This window comes from Xyrauchen texanus, chromosome 1 (genome assembly GCF_025860055.1).
Source record: "Xyrauchen texanus isolate HMW12.3.18 chromosome 1, RBS_HiC_50CHRs, whole genome shotgun sequence".
In the NCBI taxonomy this organism is placed as follows: Eukaryota; Metazoa; Chordata; class Actinopteri; order Cypriniformes; family Catostomidae; genus Xyrauchen; species Xyrauchen texanus.
In genome coordinates, this window is record NC_068276.1 from 10567853 (window position 1) to 10575794 (window position 7942).

Consider the following 7942-nt stretch of genomic DNA (forward strand, 5'->3'; position numbering starts at 1 on the left):
ACTCCTAAAACTACTTCCGCCCGTTTCACACATACGCCGTTTGCAGTGCATATACGGTACAGGAGCAGGCTGAGACGCATTTGGGTTCACTCTGTCTTTTTTTTTGGGGGAGTAAAAACAAAAATCATATATGATGGCATTTCATACTATAATCATACTTTTTTGTTTTTCTTGTCCCTGTAATTTAGTAACTGCAGAACACATTAACTGAAATTATGCGTATATGATGAAATTATTACAGTTTATTGTCAATCTATGTCTATTTTAATGTTAACAATGCGCTGCCACTTTAATTCAGTGCGGCGCAGCACAGCGAAAATAGAACGGATCGACGGACTGCATCCGCGTGCAGTGTAAAAGCTCTATCCTGTTAACATGAGTATGGAAAAAAAATACGCACCGCATATGCACTGCAAACGGAATATGTGTGAAACGGGCGTTACAATTACTTTCTTCCGTCATACACAACATGCTCTTTATGCTTCAGATCATGCTTAAGGACTATTTTGTGGTTGGGTTTGGAAATAGGGTTTGAGTTAGGGCATAAAATTAATTAGCATCCACAAAACGCCTGACCTGCGGAACATTTGCTTACAAATGCTAATTTATAATTACTGGGCGAAAAGGCTTCGCTTAGTTCGCCTACAAATGAAGCCGAACATTTTTTTGTTCTGCCAAATGTGTTCGTTTGGTGATATTTCTCCTGTTCACTCTCATCTCTGAAATTATTAACCTGGGAGAACTAGACTGGTCAAAGAGCATTGAAGATTGGTTAAAAGTAATCATGGAAGGGGTTTGAACGTGACATTTATTATTTTATTATTATTATTATTATTATTATTTACAATTGCGTGTGCCAGATGAGGAGATGTTGCCTTAATTACTGTCAATAAAATGGATAACTTTGAAACCTGTCTCTCAGAGATTGTGCAGAAGTACACTTTATTTTTTGTATAATTCACAGTGTAAACTCCACAAATATAGCATCACCATTACAAATGTGTGGAGAAAGATTGGAGTTTTTAAAAGTGTAAGGGACTAGTTTAATAAAGCACTACAGTGCTAAAAGCGGCGATCAATGGAGTGAAAACCCTGCATTGTAGACCTTATTCACGCTAGCGCCATCTTTGATATTTTAATGGGAGTGACAACAAGGCTGCGAAGGATAGACTGCAGTTTAAAATATTATTTGGTGGTTAAATCCATATCTTTTGAAGTGATATGAGGTGTGGGTGAGAAACAGATAGACCTTATTTCACGCTAGCGGCATCTTTGATTTTTTTTTTATGGGAATAACAACGAGACTTTGAGGAATATAATTACTACCTCATCAATGACACGAATGGAATAAAGCTCATAGATTACATCCAGTGTTGCCAACTATTTTCAATGGAAAGTAGCTAAAGCCTGCTCTAAAAGTAGCTAAATGTCGCCAGATGACGTCATGCGTCATTAGCATATTAATGACGTCATCGCGTCGTATTTGCATTCTGCCTAATTTGTCGGTACTGTAGCCTACTTCAGTTTCAGTGTTGCCAACTTAGCAATTTTGTTGCTAGATTTAGCAACTTTTCAGACTACCCTAGTAACTTTTTTTTTCAAAAAGCACCTAGCAACAAATTTAGCAATTTTTTAAAAAGATTTGGCAACTTTTAGCAACTTTTGGAAAGTGACTCTAATCCAAACAACACACGGCAAGGGCGTGGTGAGCTGGTACCTGCTTACGTCAGGGCAAGGGCACCACAACTTCCAATAGGAAAATTAAACTGCAGTAGCCACCGTTCAACCTGAACAGGGCAGCACTCAAGACGTTTTTACACCATATATTGTAGAATTAAAACACTTTATACCCAAATGTAAAAAAATGTATGTCAACAAAATTACTTGAATAAATGAACAGCATTAATAAAGCCCCAGTCTTACAGATCATTAACTAAAAAAAAGTTGTTTTAGGGTTTAGTTACCCTTTAAGATCGCTGTGGAAATGTGAAAACAGGAAGACAAAAGACAACGAGCGCAGGGGCGGGGCTACATAAGGTCTATATAGCCAGGACACAGAGGCTGCGCGGGCAGGCAGCTTGCAAAAATTTATGACATCAAAAAACATTGTGCTACAGCAAAGCATATAATTCAAAACCATATAACCCCGCAAAGCAGTCTACATTTCCGCAGCTAGTTAAGAAAGTGGATAACTCCAAAAGTGCAGAAGCTACTATGGCAATGTTCATTGCAGAACACTGTTCACTGCTAGCATGCGACCATTTAGGTATGGCTTGCAAAGCTGCCTTTTCAGATTCTGTTGCAGCAACAAACTTCCAAATGCACCGCACCAAGTGCACAGAAATGATTAAGGGAGTATTGGCTCCTTATTTTCTGAAAAGGATAACATCAGATGTGGGGGATGAGAGGTTCAGTCTCCTTTTGGATGAGTCCACTGATGTCAGTGTCTCAAAATACCTGGCTGTGGTGATTCCGTATTTTAGTGCTAAAAAAGAACAATTGTGTCCACATTTCTTGGGCTGGTTGAATTGAGGCTGCGATGCCAGATCAATAGCAAAGGCAATAGTTGAGTTTCTTGAAAAGTGTAGCCTTAAAAGGAGAATCTTCAGGGTATTGGCACTGATAATGCGTCTGTGATGACTGGGGTGCACAATGGCATACACAAGATTTTAAAGGAAGAATGTGCTTTGCCCAATTTGGTACTCATCCGCTGTGTGTGCCATTCTTTACAATTGGCTGTCAGTGCAGCATCCAAAGAAACCATCCCTAGATGTGTTGAATACTTAATCAGGGAAACCTACAACTGGTTTTCTATTTCCCCAGAACGGCGAGAGGCATACAAAGCAGTGTATGCCACCATTAATTGAAAAAGTGTTGTTTGAATTACTTTTACAAATGCTGTGTGTGTGTATTTCAAATAATATCTACGTATTACATAATGGCGTAGTTTTGCGTTGGGATTACGTAATGACGTCATAGCGCAATGACGTCACAACGTCATTTAGCAACTTTTAGCAACAAATCGACCTGCCTTTAGCAACTTCCGCTGAAAATTAGTTGGCAACACTGTTCAGTTTATAATAACGGTTATCTCCCCTAAACCGTGCTCATACTGTTTTTATATAAGTATATAGCCGAATGTCCAGTAAAACGGTTCTCAATTACATATTTTCTGTTAGACAACGGAACGGAACTTAGCTAACGTTACATGTTTATGAGTTTGAAGAAGGTTTATTGTTGTGTTTGGATAAGTAAAATGTATAGAGTCTGTAAATATACGATCTGAAGTCGGAGAGTTCAGAAACCAAACCGGAATGAACTAAAACTCTGATTAGTAGTGAATATAAGCGCATGCCAAGAAAAAACGGTCAAATTAAATGTTTTGAATTAAAACAAAGGAGAAGGCAGCTGCTATGTGATCACTGATTGGTTCCTGCTAACACAGCGTGCACATGCGCAGCTCATTCATGTCTATGTCCGCTGGCGTGCAGTCAACGGAATGTGCTGCTCCTCTCAGCCGCTCACTGAACAGAGCAGGCGCAGCGGGGAAGTAAGACCTCACGCTTGCAGTACTGGTGATATTTGGAATTTTTAAAGTTGCAAAGGTTTGTCCAAAAAGTCGCTAGATTTGTCGCTAGTCGCTTTTTTTAAAAAATGTCGCTAAAGGGGTCTGAAAAGTCGCAAAAAATAGCGACAAAGTCGCTAAGTTGGCAACAATGATTACATCATGTTGTCTGGAGTTCCCTTACAACTCGTGACACTCGACATTGCGTAGCAACGCATATGGGGAGTGCCTTACCAGACCTAGTTGAAACCTCTCTACAATAACACCAATATTCTAATATTGGCTATAGTGTTTGAGCCCCGCCTGTATTGGTGCGAAAATGTCCGCTATATAAAGAGGTGTACAAACACCATTTCCTCAGAATTTCTTCCTGAGAACATATCTTGTCTAGAAGCCCTCTGCCTGTATATATATAGAGTCAGTGGGCAGAATTTTCACGGGAAGACTTTCTGCTCCCCTACAGTGCTCCGGCAAACATCAGACTGCCTTGCCAATTGACGCTTCGCTGGTGAACGGGCCTCAGCAACCTGATTCCCCACAGCGCTTCGGCATGGTTTGTGTAGGCCTATCCTTACAAAGCAATTGTACATTGTGTATTGTATATTGTGTGATATATATATATATATTTCTATATTTAAAAGAGTCACTTACGTGTTCGCATCTTTTTAAAGATGTCATTCCATAAGTGTTCCTTGTGCAAGAGGGACTCGGTTGGATGCTTCAGTGTCTCTAGCCGGCCTCATTGGCGGCTTTGTGAATAAGTTTGCTGAGCATTATGTCATGACTCAGCAGCAGTCACAGGCTATGAGAAACTTTATGCTTAAACAGAGTATATCACAGCCGGTTGCGCCTCGCTCTGTTTTGAGCCAGCACCTGGCTAAAAGCCCCATACCTGCTGCCTCACCAGCACCTGCGTATCAACAAGTGCAGCAAAAGCACTCCTGATGGACACAACCATTTGAAGCAGAATGCAGAGCCCACGGTTCCCTTCGAGTCTGCTCCAAAAAGACTCGATTGGAGAAAGAATATTGTTGTTCAAAATATTGTTAAAAATTTGGTTTCACTCAAATAAATGCAATAAGTGCAAAAAAGAAAACAGCATTCGCTGCAAATGCACGAGATGCTCACACATTATCAAAATGAGCCCTTTTCCTTTTCAAAGCTCAAACATTATGCGCAACCACTTCCCTATAGTGATCAAACCAAATTGCCCTCTGTCCCATTATCCGGATGGCTGGCGAGCCCTAACGGGTAGTTCAGAATTGGTGCAAAAATACGATCGCACATGGTTATACAATCCAATCTTGGATCTGAGACATTTAAATCGAGCACTCATAAAGTGCCTTTTCAAAATGATTACTCAGAAACGGATCTTATCGCATGTACACCCACACGATTGGTTTGCGTCAATAGATCTGAAGGATGCGTCCATTCATATCAAAATTGTTCAACATCACAGAATTTTTGGGAGATTCACGTTCGAGGGAACAGTGTATCAATTCAAATTCCTGCCCTTCGGACTGTCTCCGGCTCCTCACACATTCACACAGTGCATTGATGCGGTTCTCGCCCCTCTGAGACTGAGCGGCATACGCATCTTGAACTACCTCGACAGTTGGCTGTTACTGGCGCAATCGGAGGCTTTGTTATGTCAGCACAGAGACTTACAGCTTCAGCCATTTAGCTGTCATGTCTTGGTTCGCTCAGACAACATGACAGTTGTGGCATATAGAAACCACCAAGGCAGAATTCATTAACCGCCACTGTTGAGACTGACGCATCGCCTCCTCCTATGGAGCATAATCTCCTCTCCCTGAGAGTGACATGTCCCAGGCCACCTGAATTACGTTGCAGACCTACTGTCACACCAAGGGATGATTGAGATGAAACTGCATTGAGGATTTGGGAAATATTCTGCAAAGCGGAAATCAATCTATTTGCCTCAGTGGAGAATGCTCACTGTCTCCTCTGGTACTCAAAGTCTCATGCCCTGCTGGGAATGGACGCAATGGCACACAAATGGCCGGTGAAATGCAAATATGAGTTTCCCCGCTATGCCTGATTCACACTAAATACATACGTTGAGCATACTTGCCAGTTCAGGTCTTATCAGCTCTTTATATGCTATGGAGGATTCACAAAAGGAATGTCTGTCTCCAAGCAAAGGCTCTCTCACTGGACTGTCGATGTAACTGCCTGGCTTATGAGTTGCAGGGTAAGACTTGCCCAATTGGTGTTAAAGCACACTCATCTAGAGGCATGGCCTCCTCATGGGCATGAACAATTGGTGTGTCCTTACTAGACATATGTTTTGCAGGAGGATGGTCCTAACAAAACACATTCAAAAGGTTTTAAAACCTAGACGTAACATCTCTTTCTTCACAAGTCCTCTCTGTTTAGAGCACTTGCTATTCATTGGCCAAATATATATATTTATGCCCTTCTTTTTAAGCATGGGCTCCCCATCATTTACACAACCGCCTGCATTTAGGCCGTTATAATTTACAATAAAGCACTTTCATTATAAATAAACTCCCTTCCCGACTGGGTTCATCAGGAGTTAATTCATACTATATGACTATAGTTCATATATTCATTTCGAGTGCTCTCCTCCTGACCAACACGAGGATCACTCACTGAGGCATACTCATGTCGGTCGCTGTTCCAAAAGACTGCGGGATCAAGTTTCCTCTCGGGAAAGTTATGTCGTGTAGTGTGGCGTGATGGGATTCTGTTCCCCATTTGCGTTACTATGCAATGTTGAGAGCATTGAGTCGTAAAAGAATGTCATGGTTACGTAAGTTGCCACGGTTAATGAGACATTATGAATGCTAGCTGCTCTACAAGACTCAGAGTTCTTGAGGTATGAGCAATGTGCTCCTTGTTCTCAGTCTGAGGAAATGGTGTTTGTGCACCTGTTTTTATAGCAGACAGTTCCGTCCCAAAACAGGCGGGGGTCAAACACCATAGGCAATATAAAAATATTGCCGTTATTGCAGAGAGGTTTCAACTAGGTTGTGTAAGAAGGCACTCCCCATATGCGTTACTACGCAAAGTCTCGTTCCTTCGTCTCAGGGAACCGATGTTACATACGTAACTGAGACGTTCTTTGTATACTGAATGTTCTTAAACAGATATTGCATCAATGTTTTGTCCACGGAATGAACCAAAAACACTTTAAACTGCAGTAGGTTACATCCCATTAATGAGACTGTAAGTCTATCCCTCACAGCCTCGTTATTATTCTCATTACAAATCAAAGATGGCTCTAGTGCAGGGGTGTCAAACTCAGTTCCTGGATGGCCACAGCCCTGCAGAGTTTAGTCCCAGCCCTGTTCCAAAATGCCTCTGTAATCTTCAAGCACTCCTCAAGACCTTAATTAGGGTTGGAGCTAAAGTCTGCTGGACTGTGGCCCTCCAGGAACCGAGTTTGACATCCCTGCTCTAGTGTGAATAAGGTCTATAATGCAGGGCGTGGCATTGGAACGTGGTCATGTGTCGGTCTGCGGGAGAGAGAGAGCGGTAAGGCTTGTCACCTGGTTCATAATTACCCCTAACACCTGTCTCTCACAGACTGACACATTACCCCGTCCCCATGCCACACAGGGTTATAATGCAGAACAATATGTTAAACATGTGACATCACCCTAAACTAACTAATTTTAAAACTATGCTGTGTGTTGTATAAACGCTGGCTTTGTTTACCTTGGGTTCTTTAGTTCATCCAGGAGAAATTTTTTGGCTTCTTCCATATAAATCAGGTTTAACACTTCCGAGATTATGCACGTTCAATTTGTATGATTTCAAAGGATTTTTTTTAACAAGTTTTCATGAGATTGGGTTGTATTTTTCTGCAGGTTGGGGAATGGTTATTTTTTTTAATGGTTTGTAATAGTTGTGTACAATAGTTAGAAAGTATACAATTCACATTTAAATTATAGAAGTTACATTTACCTAAATGTTGTCCTATCAAACAGACCTCTGACACCAGATAGAAAGGATCGCACAGAGACTGGCCGTCGGAAAAATCAGGAGATTTCCTAATGGCTGGTCAAAGTAACGACCGCAACACAGGTGCGGACTGGCCACTGAGAGAACCGGGACTTTTCCAGGCAGAACGGGCCACAAAACGGCACCACGAAATGCCAAAGGGTGCAGCAATATGCAGAAAAGGACAGTGACAACCAATCAATCCCCCCTATTAATGACTTTTGGGCCAAATTTGTCTTCTCCCCCAAACACGATGTAACCTTCCGGGACGATTTCTCTTCCTAGTCTGCCCCTGCATTATGCACTATCAATGCATTTAACACGCATTGAGTTTACAGGTTAAAAGTTTGGCTTCTTCCATAGTATAAATCAGGTTTAACACTTCCG